Genomic DNA, 14,088 nt, shown 5'->3' on the forward strand with positions numbered 1-14,088 from the left:
ATGGGCATGAATGTTCTTACTTTTTATGGTCTGAGATGTTTTCTTACTCTCTCATGATATTTATCTACAGTCACTAGCATCCTTCTGTCTCAACCAACCTATATCTTCTTTTTTTTTTCCCAACCTATATCTTCTGATGAAAGTTGAGAGCCAAAGGACACTTCTAGATCCGATAGACTAAGTTTCAGGTTGTATATCATAGAAAGATAGACTATCGGACCTAAATGGGGCTTGGGGTATTGATCATTTTAAAGTTAAACCTGCATTTATGACTTGCAACCCTCCCCTCGGAGAAGTCATTCCTGTTTGATGATGCAAAGCTCCTTCTTCAGATACTGGCTTGTATTCATACACTCCAGGATCTCAAGTCAATCCACCTCGATCAACCTATGTTCCATCGACTGTTGCACTGATGACAGTTGAGAGCCAAAGGACCCTTCCAGATCCGATAGACTAAGTTTCAGGTTGTATATCATAGAAAGATAGACTATCGGACCTAGATGGGGCTTGGGGTATTGATCATTTTAAAGTTAAACCTGCATTTATGACTTGCAACCCTCCCCTCGGAGAAGTCATTCCTGTTTGATGATGCAAAGCTCCTTCTTCAGATACTGGCTTGTATTCATACACTCCAGGATCTCAAGTCAATCCACCTCGATCAACCTATGTTCCATCGACTGTTGCACTGATGACAGTTGAGAGCCAAAGGACCCTTCCAGATCCGATAGACTAAGTTTCAGGTTGTATATCATAGAAAGATAGACTATCGGACCTAGATGGGGCTTGGGGTATTGATCATTTTAAAGTTAAACCTGCATTTATGACTTGCAACCCTCCCCTCGGAGAAGTCATTCCTGTTTGATGATGCAAAGCTCCTTCTTCAGATACTGGCTTGTATTCATACACTCCAGGATCTCAAGTCAATCCACCTCGATCAACCTATGTTCCATCGACTGTTGCACTGATGACAGTTGAGAGCCAAAGGACCCTTCCAGATCCGATAGACTAAGTTTCAGGTTGTATATCATAGAAAGATAGACTATCGGACCTAGATGGGGCTTGGGGTATTGATCATTTTAAAGTTAAACCTGCATTTATGACTTGCAACCCTCCCCTCGGAGAAGTCATTCCTGTTTGATGATGCAAAGCTCCTTCTTCAGATACTGGCTTGTATTCATACACTCCAGGATCTCAAGTCAATCCACCTCGATCAACCTATGTTCCATCGACTGTTGCACTGATGACAGTTGAGAGCCAAAGGACACTTCTAGATCAGATGGACCATGCTTCAACATTTATACATGATAGAAAGATGGACTATCAGACCTGAAAGGGACCTTGGATGTTGAGCTCTGAGTTGGAAAGCGTCCTTCATGGTTTGTAGGAAATGGAGCTCTGAGTAGCTACTCTAAGATAAGAACCCTTGTGGGCACTGATATTCTTGCTTTTTATGGTCTGAGATGTCTGCTCACTTGTCATTATATTTGCTGTGTTTGAAGACTCAATGCATGATAATCTATGTTCTAGTATCTTTCCCCCTCATTCAACCTACATCTGATTTTCCATTCTCCTGATGACAGTTGAGACCCAAAGGACATCTCTAGATCCAATAGTTGTATGCCATAAAAAGACACACTATCAATCAGACCTAGATGGGACTTTGGATATTGATTAGTTCTTTTTTTTTTTTTTTTTTAATAACTTTTTATTGCCAGAGCCCATGCCTGGGTAATTTTTTACAACATTATCCCTTGCACTCACTTTTGTTCCAATTTTTCCCCTCCCTCCCTCTACCCCCTCCCCCAGATGGCAAGCAGGCCTACACATGTTAAATATGGCACGGTAGGATATTGATTAGTTCAAAGCAAAACCTGCAGAACAATGACTGGTAACCCATCCGTCCCAATGGTTTTCCATGTTGGATGATGCCCATTTTTGGGGGGTTAGGTTGCAGCTCTCTTAGTGTGCTTATTTTCCCTTTTTTTGCGTATATGTGTGTGTTAGTCATCTCTTTGAGACAAGATACAAACCCTCATCTAAGAGTTGCATACAAAGTTTTATTTCCCATGACACAATTGAGCCTCTGCTTTGGGCTACTTTTCTCTTCTCTCTGGCCTTTTCTGACCCTCCTCTCTTTTAGTTGTCTTCTTCCCATCTGATACATCTTGGTTTCCTTTGCCAGTTACTCATTCATGGCATATCCCTCAACTGCACATGTCCCTCCAGCCTTTGGCCTAGGCCATTTTCCCTTCTCTCTCTCTCTTTCTCTCTCTCTCTCTCTCTCTCTCGTCTTTCTTTTGGTAAATGCAGGACTTCAATCCCATGGAACTTCAGACAAGTCACTTTCCTCCCCAGGCCTCAGTTTCCTCATTTATAAGATGAAGGAATTGGACTACATCTCCTCTAGGGCCCTGCTGGCTCTTAGGATGCTCGGATATGAGGGCAGGGACAGATGCAAAGGGGGGGGGGGGGGTAGAAGGAGGGCCCCAGTGGAGCAGGCAGCGCTCCCATTCATCTGGGGTGCTCATTATCTGGGTGACCTTGGGAGAGCAGCACTTCTCTGGCTTCCTCCCTTTAAATGGAGGGGTTCTGAGTAAATGAGGCAAGTCCCTTGCAACTCTTGCTCTTTAATTCCACCTGTTGGAAATAATGTCCCAAAGCAAATCTTTCTTCCGGAGGTTTAAGAACAACTGTCAGGGAGCGTCTGAAAGGGATAGGAAATGAATTGAATTACAGAAGTATCTTGCATAGTGTCTTTAGCTGGTAGGGGTGGGAGTGCAAACACGGCTACCCCAGGGCCTCCAGTGCCAGACTCGGGAGTCGGGAAGACCTGGGGTTCTTTGCTACTTACTAGCTTTGTGACCCTGTCACTCAACCTCTCAGCCTCAGTTTCCTCATCAGTAAAATGGGAATGGGAGTTAACATGTGTAAAGTGCTCGGCAAAGCTTTAGGGGTAAGTTATTATTATTTACGAGAAGCAAACAAAAGCGGTGGGTGAGAAGAGTCAGAAAGCAGGAATAGTAGTGCAAAGTCGTTAAGGGTAAATCGAGGCCGTCCGTGGCGGGGCTGCGCGGGCGAGGCAAAGCTCCCTCCCGCTCAGGGGAGCGGCGGGCTCCGCCGGCTCGGAGGCTGTCGGGGCCCGCCCCCGTCCTCCCGATCTCGGCCCCGCTCCCCGTCTCCCCGCCCTCCCCCAGCTCCCCCCCTCCGGCCGGCCGGCGCGCGCACAGCTGCCGTTCCCGGTGTTAACGCAGTGCCAGCGCGGCACTGCTGGGAGGGAAGCGGGGGGCGCGGCGCTGCCCGGGCCTGGCGGGCTCCACGTGGCGGGCCGACCCCCTCCCGCGGGCCCCCCAGGCCCTCTACCCGCCTCTCTCCCTCTCAGGCCACGGGGAGCCTGGGTAGGGCCGCGTAGCCGTCTTGGCCGGAAAGAGCTGGGTGGGGGCGGGGCCGAAGTCTCGGTCCGCCACCCCTCCCCCTCCCCGAACCCTCCCCCTCCTGCCGGTGCCCTGGGGGCCGCCCGCCGCCGGCCCGCCGCCTCCCGCGCAGGTGGGTGCAGACCGCAGACAGGGTGGGCTCGGGGCGGGGCTGGGGGGCGGGCTTGGGGGACTCGGGGTTGGGAATGGGGCATCTGCCCGTCCCTCCCGCCCCTAAAGGGGCTCCTTCTGCGCCGGCTAAGTGAGGGGGGAGAGGCTGCCCGCAAGCGCAGAACCGGGGGGGGGGGGGGAGGGGGGAGCGCCTGGCCAGCCTGGTTGTTACAAGCACTGGCCGTGGCTGTGGCCCGGGAGCCTGGGTCCCTGGGAGCCACAGTGCCAGCTTTCCCAAGGCCTGCCGGTTTAAGGTCATCATTTCCCAGAGGAGGGAGCGGGGGCAGACCTGGGCATGCACGGCACAGCCTGGAACGCCGGCCGGGGTGAAGAGACAAATGGCTATTTGGAAAGGTGGGAAGGAGGCTCGGCCATGCTTGCACTTTCTGTGGAACAGGCCTCACCTTCACTCCCAGGCGGTGCCACTGAAAGGAGGGGGCCTATTCCCCTCCCCGGCCTGTAACCAGAGCCTGGCGGTGACAGTCTCTTTTAAAGATGGGGCAACCTCGTTCCCCAGCTCCTCTCTCCCCTTGCCAGGGCCCGCCTCTGACTCCCTCCAGCTGGAAGGTCAGTTCCTCGCAGGGCTGCAGAGATTTCTCTCTCAGTCCCATTTGATTTCTTCCTTATCTACACACTGACAGCCTCCCTGCACTCTTTAGTCATTTTCCCGGTCTTTCCGATGAAAATAGCCCGTTGTGCAAAGTTCTGCCATAGTTGGTGATGATCGGAACTGGAAAAAAGCTAGGAATGGTGTGGATCTTGTGTAGGGATTGGGCTACCCAGACAGAGGCTCTTGGAGAGCTCCAGAACTACCCTCTCCAGCAGCTGCAGGAGAATAGAAAGCCCAGTTTCCAGTAGCTTCGAAACCAAGTGGGACATGCCAGTAAACAATAATACTGATAACTAACATTTACAGAGCACTTAGCATGTGGCGGGCACCGAGCTAAGCACACACCCGTGAAAGGAGAACAGCGCAGAAAAGCCATGGGACTCCAAGCCCGATCTCAAAGCAAAGTGAGGTTTCAGATAGAGCCGGGGACCCTAGGGAAGACATTCTAGAAAGGGGGAAGCAGAAAAAGAAAAGCCTGCATGGAGGTGGTAGATGAACCTGACATATGCAGGAAATGTCCAGGGGGGCAGCGTGGAGGAGGCAAAAGTTCTGCCGGATCCCGGGGATTTATAAGAGATACTGAGCTCTTATAAAGTACAAATCCCCCAGTTAATAGGAATCCTTTATGGCTTAGTCCATGCTAACAAAAGATTTTACTTCTGAAATTTTCCTTGGGCCCTGGATTTGTTAGCCAAATGTGGGGCCACAGAAGACCTAGAAGAGTTCTCATTCCTAGGTCACCGATGCCTATGATGGGCAATTGGGAGCCAATATCAGTTTTAGAGCAGAGTGGTGACATCATAAAAGCGGTGCTTTAGGCCATTTCATATAAAATCGTGGCACAAGATGAATTGAAAGTGGAGCCAAGTCTGGGAGGCCAGCGAGAGGAGGCAGTTAGACAAATTCTGATTTCAGAGTTAGAAGTAAAGTTAGAATAGGGCTGAACTATAGTAGTAATAGAGAGCAAGGAACAACGTGAGAGAATCTGCAGAGGATTTTTTGTTAGTGGGAACTGGTGAATGATAGGCTACAAAAGACAAAAACATCTCCATCTTTTTACTTCTAGGGCACTGAAAAAATGATTTACAAAAATGAGAAAATTTGGATAGATCTTTTGGGCATGTGGGTAGGAAGCTCTTTTAGAGTATTTTTTGAGGCTTTTAGGGTTTTAGTCTTATGGAGATGACATGACAAAGGGATGGATCTATAAACATAGAACTAAAGCTTGAGGAAGAGGGCAGAGCTTAAGGTCATAAGACGTTAGAGAGCTGGAATGGACCTTAAATTTCAACTAATTGACTCTTTTCAGTTTATAGATGAGGAAACTGAGGCCCAAAGAGGCTTCCACAGTTTGCCAAGGAACTCACATGGGCAGTAAGGGGCAGAGTTGAAATTTAAATGCAGGACCTTGGGCTCCAAGTCCACCTGCCTTCCCACTCTCCTACACTCTCTCCAGTTGAAGGACTCCACAGAGAAGTGGGATAGCTAAAGAAATGGCAGTGCCCTCTCTGAGGGGAAAACTAGGCACCCCAGGATTGAGTGGACATCCAAAGGGACAAGTAGAAGGGGAGACTAAAGAACAGGGAACTCAGCTTAAAGAGGATGTGAAATAAGAGATTTCAGAATGGAAGGACACCTCATTTCTCTCAACTCATTCTGTGGATGGGGTTTGTGGGAGAGGGTAAGGTCAGAGGTGGTAATGATGATGTGACTAGTCAAGAACATGAATCGACAGGTGGCCTATCAGCTCAGGTCTCATGGTGCCTGATGCCTGAACTAAAAGTCAAAAGTCACAGAACCTCCCTTTCCCCCTTCCCTTTCCCTGCTGAAAGAGGGGCCCTTTGATACTTTCAGAATAGAGTCATATAATTTTAGAGGTGACAAAGACTTTGGAGACCATCTAGTACTCATTCTCATTTTATAGAAGAAGAAATTAAAGCCCAGAGAAGAGAGTCCTCAGGTCATTGAGCTTGCTAAGGATGCAGCTGAGACTAGAACCAAGGTCTCCTGAACCACATTCTACTTCACTGCCTTCTCTGTGATGGGTTCCAGCCCAGTTGTTCATAAATCAGCATTCCATCACTCAAGCTCCATTTCCACTTTAGCTCCCATTTTTCAATGGCCCCGGGCCAGTGTAGCAGTAAGGAATTCAGGGCTGGAGTCTAGCTGGCTGAGATGTGGCCTGACAGCATTTCCTGTTTAGCTAGACAGCATGATTGAGAGGTCTAAACCCAAAATGTGGCTTGAATGGAACACTGCTGAGGTCACCCTCATTTGGTAGAGTGAGAGGTCTTACTTCTCTCCATTTATTTCCCTATTTCCCTAATTGGGCCTCCAAGTTACTGAAGTGGTATAGAGGCTCAGGTCCTTGCTACCCTCTGCAACCAGAGACCTTCCTGAGTGGCAGAACCACATAGGCATCCCTTCTAGCCTAGTAGCACAGGAGAAGCATTGGCCTCCCTACCTGGAACCATTGAAGGAGTTCTGGATTTGGAAGTGGGAGGCCTGACTATAAATTCTATATCTGCTGCTACTAATAACTTTTGTTAAATTGGGAAACCCCTTAATCTTCATGAAGGCCTCAGTAGCTCCTCTGCAATTCAGAGTTTGGATTATATGGCCTTGAAGGCCCTTTTGCTTAGAAATCTATGATCCTATGAGGTAATGAAGGAAAGCCTCGCGTTGGAGCGGGAAGTACCCTTGTGGGTCATCCGGTCCATGCCTCCAGCCTAATACTAACATCCTTTCCCCAGTTGACTTCTGCAGGTCTGTAGAAAGAGTCATTATGGAAGATGCTAAAAATCTACAAGAGAAGTACCAAAAGGAAAAACCTAACAAAACCATTTCTCCTTTTTATTCTTTTTCTAGCCTTCTCCTTCTCATTTCCCTCCTCCTTGCTCTGTCTAGTCACAGCCCACTGACCTAGGCAGCATTATGGCCCCCAATTTTCATATAATCTGCCTTGGTTCGGATTCTGGCTAATAGCTCCCAAACCCTCATCTTCCCATCTCTTGTCCTGCTACCAGTCTAGTTCAGACTCTCCTTACTCTCATCCATTGTGTTGCAATAACCTCCCAAGAGATGTTCCTGCTTCCGTTGTCTTCCCCCTTCTAGTCCAGCCTCCCCACTGGTTAGGAACATCTCAGCGTTCCTTACACATACCTTCAAATATATCCCCCATCATTCATTGGCTTCTCTGGATGCTTATGGGATCCACATTCTACATTGTTAGTACTGTTTCATTCTTTCAAAAATCTGTGCTCTAATTTCCCATCAGAATTATGAGAAATAAGCCTAGCCTGGCCTTGGTTCCTTTGACACATGTCAAAGAGAACTTGGGACCTTTTTGCTTCAGCCTAAAGTCCTCCCAATCTCTCCCTTTCATAGGTCTTTCCTTGAAACAGTCGCATGGCTATATTTAGCATACAGTATTAAAATACTCATGGATTATCTTGAGAATTTTTAGCTCAAAAACACAAGGAAACCATCATTCATCTAAATAGGAATTAGTTAAATTATGAGGAATTTCTATTAGGAAGAACTTCCCCCAGTAACAGACATAACCACAGGCAGAAAAGACTTGCCCCCAAAAGGAAGCAGACATATGAATTTGGGGACCGGAGTCACACCCGAGAGTTTGCCCTTCCCCAGAGCTAGGTTAGCACTAACCAGATACCTTTCTCAGAAGCCGGGCTGGATGTTCTTGCTGGGCACTGGGGGAGTTCCTGATTCAGTCGAAAAATGAGGGCGTCCTTGGAGATGGGCTTCGAGAGCGCTAGTCCCCCTCCGGCAGAGCCCATTTGCCCTCAGACGTCCAGGTGCACTAGTTTCCACCTAGCTCTCCGAGTCAGAGACAGCAGGAGAAGGAGCCAATCTCAGACTTGTCTCTTTGTTGGGGCTGAGCCTTTTTATAAGCCAGGGAAGATATTGATAACATTAGTTACTCCCCTTCTTTCCCATGATCGGGGTATCTCAGGAATGTTTCTTGGTTCTGTCTCATTTTTTCCTGCTCCAGTTTGACTTTGCAAATGTTTCTTCTTTGTACTCACAAGTTAGATAATTGCATAGAAGAACATTATAGACAACTTTTGTATCTTCTTCAAGGACCAGAAAATCTTCCTGTGGGAAGGGAGGCGATATGGCTTTGTTAGGGCCATTGGGGAGATTGTGTTCTGCCTGCTTTTGCCCTGAGAATTACAGTGATGTCAAGGTTTTGCTGATGCTAGTTTTTCTTAAACCTGTTGTGCTCCTCGGTGAAGTTTGGTCCTGTGTTTTTTATTGCTTATTTAATATTGCTTAATTGCATGAAGCGTATTTTCAGAAGTGTAACCATCAAGCCTGTGACCAGCCAGATGAAGTAAGAGGGAAGGGCAAGGGCAAACGATGAGTTCTTCCAAAAGAGTCCTGTCACTGCCACCAGGGGTAGGGTTCTTACTCTAGACCTTCCTTTTCCTTGCTCCCAGATAATCTGTGCGGGATCGCTTCAGTACTCAAATGTGGCGGGGTGGGGGGGGGAACGTGATTGTGACTTATGGATGTTTCTCATGAATGTCCTAGTAAGCAGCACACTAAGCTTAGACTGACATGCGAGGCCCAGTGCCACAAGGGAGAACCTCCTAGCTGTCCCATAGCGGGGTGGTTGGCCTTGGGAGGTGGCAAAGGCTGGAGGAGCCCTAGCAGCTCTGCTCTAAGGGAAATTCTTTAGGTGCGGATTGGTCTGGAAGCCTGGGAAGTCTCTTTTTCCTCCGACATCCGGGCATTCTATAATGCCCACCTGTCTCTGTCCCCCATTATCACTTTTCTTGTTTGTTTCTTGTTTATATTCTTATTGCTTCCCAAACTTTGCTGGCTCTTGCTTTGGCCCATTGCCTTAATTGCATGTGTGCCCTTGGGCTCAATTTGTAGCCTTCTTTGTTGGCCTAACATAACCTTCTCTTCTGTATTTGCATATTGCTCTGTTCATATTGTTTCCTACATCTTGAATGCCTTTCCTCCCCCATTCTCTGCTGACATTTCACCCATTTTTCAAGGTCCAGCTCAAAAGCTACCACTTCCACAAGGTCTTCCTTGATTCCCATTGTTGGGGAGAAGGTTCTTTCCCCATGAAATCTCTTTACTTCTGTACTTCTTATAAGTGTCATGGGCTGCCCTATTTTGTGTTTTTTGTTCATTGTATGTGTATCTTGTTTCCTCTGTGATATTTTAACTTTCTTAAGGGCTGGGTCATATCTTAGTTATCTTTGTATCTTCTCCCAGTGCCTCACACACAGTAGACACTTAATAAATGCTTGTTGACTGAAGGCAAAAATAGAAGATTCCCAAGTTCTGTTATAATAGACATCTTTTCTTCCTGTAAAAAATAAGTGAGTTGCAGTCCTCATGCTAATAGCCTCATGCTTTCCTTTTTTAGCTTTTAAAAAGAAACATGGTAGACATGAAGGATCAGCATCTATGCTCAGGATTAAGTGTTAAGGAGGATCCATTTCTGGGAAGAGATTTGGGTCTAACTGAAGATTCTGATCGGCATTGGGTCCTGAGATCTAATGCTCTGGCCAGGCTGAGAGCACGTGTCCTCTGGGGTTCATCCTCTCAGAACACCTGAGTCACTAGCTATGGCCCCGACTCCTTCCCTCCCCTCTGTGAGTTCTCCCTCAAATGGCAAAACTGCTAGTCAAGGAGAGCAATTTGGAAACTTTTTTTCTGCCTTGGACCCACATGGGTAGGATGCAGAGACCCAGCGCTTAGTCTGGGCTTAGGGCCTACAGTAGACAGTGATTCTCAAACTTTGCTGACTCTTGCTTTGGCCCTTTGCCATTAATTTGCATGTATGCCCTCGGACTCGATTCTTAGCCTTCTTTTTATCCTCTATCGGGTTACTTGGTGATCTCATTAGCTCCCCTGCTTTCACGCTCATTTCCATGTAGATGCCTCCCAGATCTATATGACCAATCAGTCTCTTCACTGAACTACGTCCCAGTCCCTCTAGCTGCTTCTTGGACATTTCAAACTGGATGTCTCAATCAATGGACACCTCACTCAATATAGTCCAATCCGGCCCATTCATTGTCTTTTCCCCCAGATCCCTCCCTATTCCAAACTTCCCTCTTACTGTGGAGGGCATCCCCATCCTCCCGGTCATGCTGGTTTCCGGCCTTGGCTTCTTCTTGACTTCTCCCTCTCATTCATCTTCCAGATCCCGTTCAGTGTCATTGCTACTTCACAGCATCTCATAGAAGTCCCATTCTGTCCACTCACACAGCTACTGACCTAGTTCAGGTCCTGATCACCTCTCCCCTGGACTGCTCCAGTAACCTTCTAGCTATTTTCCCTGCCCCAGATCTCTGTTCCAGAACATCCTTCGCTCAGCTGCCCAAGCGATTTTTCTAAAATGTATGTCTGACTATGTTGCTCTTCTGTTCAGTGAACTTCACTGGTGCCCTATTACTCCAGGATCAAACACAAACACCTACATTGGCTCTTCCCTTCCACCTTAACCTCCCTTCCTCGGCTTTCCTCAACATTCAGGTCAAGGGCTGTTCTCCACAAGGCATTATTGGCCAGCTCTTCCAGCTTCCCTTTCATCTATCCTGTGTCTGTTTTTATGTAGCCTTATTTCCTTGTTATCTCCCTCATTATTGGGGGGGGGGGGCAGGAGCCTTTTGTTCTTTGTATCCCTAGCATTAGTACAACGCCTAGCACATATTCCATACTTAATTAATGCTTGAGACTGACTTTGGAAGAGATGACATGAGTTCTGTTGCATGCTGTGTGACTGTGGGGCAGTTGCTTGACCTCTCAGACCCAGTTTCTTCCTCTGCAAAATGAGGATAATAATATTGACATATCCCGGCTCTTAGGGATTTTGTGAAGAGAGTCCTTGGTCAGCTTGAAATACTCTAAGAAAGGGAAAGTCAGCACTTTTAGGGGGAGGGCAGACTGTAGATTTCAGTGCCATAGGAAACTCCCAATACTTCTTGAGCTAACTCTCAGAGAGTTGTGTAGGCCGTGGAGAGTTTAAAAGACGGATTGCTTAGCCTGTATGTATAGTCATGATTAGAGCTTATGTTCATAGAGCACTTGAAGGTTGGCTTCCAAGCGTCATACAGAAATTATCTTATTGGACTCTCACAATACCCTACCACATGGATGCTATCCTTACTGTCACCATTTTACTGATGAGGAAACTGAGGCTTACAGAAGTAAAGTGACCCGTCAGAATTACACCACTAGTCAGTCAGTCAATAAACACTTACTAAACTTCCAGTATGTTCCAGGCCCTAAGCTAAGTACTGGAGCTACAAAAAGAGGCAAAAGACAATTCCTTCCCATGAAGAACTGGGGCTAATGGAGGAGACACAACACGAAAGGAAGCGGCAAAGCAGAGGGTTGGGGCGGGGGGGGGGGGGGGGGGGCTGGGGAAGATTCTGAGGCTAGAAATTCCAAAGTGAGAAATTGAGGATGTGTTCGGACCTGGGCTTCTTTTCCTAAATGGTGGTCAGGGAGTTTATGCTTTTAGGAAGTGAGGAGAGACAGAGAGGATCCAAATCAGTTCCAATTGATCTGTAATGAACAGAACCAGCCACACCCAGGAAAAGAACACTGGGAAATGAGTGTGGCTCACAACATGGCATTTCCACTCTTTCTGTTATTCTTTGTTGCATTTTTGTTTTTCTTCTCAGGTTATTTTTACCTTCTTTCTAAATCCAATTTTTCTTGTATAACAAGGTAACTGTATAAATATGTATACATATGTTGCATTTAACATATACTTTAACATATTTAACAAGTATGAGACTGCCTGCCATCTAGGGGAAGGGGTGGGGGAAGGAGGGAGAAAGTTGGAACAGAAGTTTTTGCAAAGGTCAGTGTTGAAAAATTACCCAAGCGTATGTTTTGTCAATAAAAAGCTATAATTAAAAAAAAGAAGAAGAAAGATAAAGCCAGGCTGGGAAAGGTTTTAAATGCCAAAGCAAGTAGTCTGTGTTTGATATTTATGCCGTCCCTAGTCTCCTGATGATAGATAGGGCGATGAAATTTATTGACCAGGAGAAGCAGTTAGACCTTTGGCAACAGTGTGGAGAATGGCTTTGAATGGGAAGATACTTGAGTCAGGAAGACCATTAAAAAAGCATTCCAGATGGTTCAGATGCATATCAGTGGGTGGGGAAGAGGGAAAAAGATATATGGGAGAGATGTTAAAGGTAGGAACTGAATGGGACCAGGTGAGGATTTCTCAAGTTGTAGGACCTTAGGCCTAAGTTTCTGGAAGTCACATGATCCCTGTTCTCAGGGCTGTGGGGCAGAAAAGGTCAAACCCTAAGTCTAGGCTTCAGGAAGTCATGTGCCCCGGGAAGTAGACATTGGTCAATGGTTACTTTCTTTTTAGTCCATTCAATGAATTTAAAAATCAAGGAAGGGGGGTTGTGCCCATCTTTTTTTTTTTTTTGCTATATAATCCATTCTCTGTTTCCACGGGCCACACACCATGCTGGAACTTTGTCCAGTCGATGTGCTTGAATCTCTCCTTGCAAGGACCAAATAAATGCTTTCTGTTTGTATCTGGAGATGCCTCCGAGTAGTCAGTTTGGGTAAGGGGGGAGTCTAGCACCTTGTCCCACATAGAACTTCGAAATCTGGCTAGTCATTGGATCGGAGGTGTTGCCGAGTGTTCAAAAGTAGGGTATGACATAGAGGTTGTGAGTGAGGGAATGGGAGCGTGGCTCCACCGTCAGCAGAAACAGGGAAGCTTGGAAGAGGGAGGGTTTGAGGAAGAAGGATGAGTTTTGTTGAGTATGAGAAGCAGACTGGATCCACAGCCTGAAGGCTTTTGGTGTGGAATTGGAGCTCAGGAGACTAGGGGTGGCTACAAAACAGTGAGTCCTTTCCATAGAGGAGCTGATGAGTTTCTGGAAGGGGGTAGTAGAGAAAGACAGAGACAGGCAGACAGACAAAGTAAAGGAGAAGAAAGAGGATGTGGGACAGGACCTTTCATACTAGCCAGTTAGAGTGAGTGATATGGTTGATGGACCAGTAAAGGCAGCTGAGAAGGATGAGGCGGACAACTTGGATGGGAGCCAGTTCGGAGTAGTGTTGTGAAAACCTCCAGTGGAGAGAATATCAGGAGGAAAGAGGGAGGAAGCAGAGGTGATGAGTATGACACGCTTGTTGACCGGACAAAGGAAGGAGAGAAAGAGAAGATGAGAGTTTGAGGGTCTAGAAGCTTTGGATAGGTTGTTTTTTATTTTTAGGATTGAGAAGGAATGGGGCAAATGCAGAAGCTGTCTACACTCATTGCCTCCACTTCTCTCTCTCCCTTCTCAAATCCTCTCCATTATGGTTTCCAGCCCCATCACTCAACTGTAATTGTTCTCCCCAAAGTTATCAGTGATTCCTCCCTTGCTGATTTTATGGCCTCTTCTTGTTCTTATTCCTCGTGCCTCATCTATAGCATTTAGCACTGAGTATCCCTTTTTCCTGGATATCCTCTCTCCACTAGTTGTTCTCTCTTTGCTCTCCTGTGTAGTCATTCCTTCTCAGTTTTCTTTGCTAGAGCATCATCCAAGACATCCCAAATGAAGGTGTACCTTAAGGCTTCACTCAAGGCCTTAAGAAGAGAAACTTCTCAGGTTCCAGTCTCACCAATGGAGTCAAACATTATCTGTATACAGCTGAGTCCCAGATCTAAGGATCTAGCCCTAGCCTCTCTCCTGAGCTCTAGCCCTGAATCACCAACTGCCATTTGGGCTCTTCTAACTGGAGGTTCCATGAGCATCTCAAATTCTATACATCCTAAAAAGAATTTCTTTTCTCTCTCCTTCCCCAAATCCATCTTTCTTACTGACCTTCCCTATATCTGTCACAACCTTCCTTCCAGTCACCCAAGTTCATAACCTTGGA

The 14,088-nt window shown here is 46.8% G+C and overlaps 1 protein-coding gene across 2 annotated transcripts in view; it reads left to right on the plus strand.

The window, feature by feature from the left end:
- Nucleotides 1–3,180: 3,180 nt before the first annotated feature.
- TMLHE (trimethyllysine hydroxylase, epsilon) overlaps nt 3,181–14,088 on the plus strand; it is a 99,510-nt gene continuing 88,602 nt past the window's right edge. For both annotated transcript variants that reach the window (XM_031945142.1, XM_031945144.1), the window contains exon 1: nt 3,181–3,543. The gene's annotated coding sequence lies outside the window, so the exon portion shown is untranslated. The remainder of the gene's footprint in view (nt 3,544–14,088) is intronic.

Source organism: Sarcophilus harrisii, chromosome X (assembly GCF_902635505.1).
Source record: "Sarcophilus harrisii chromosome X, mSarHar1.11, whole genome shotgun sequence".
Lineage (NCBI taxonomy): Eukaryota > Metazoa > Chordata > Mammalia > Dasyuromorphia > Dasyuridae > Sarcophilus > Sarcophilus harrisii.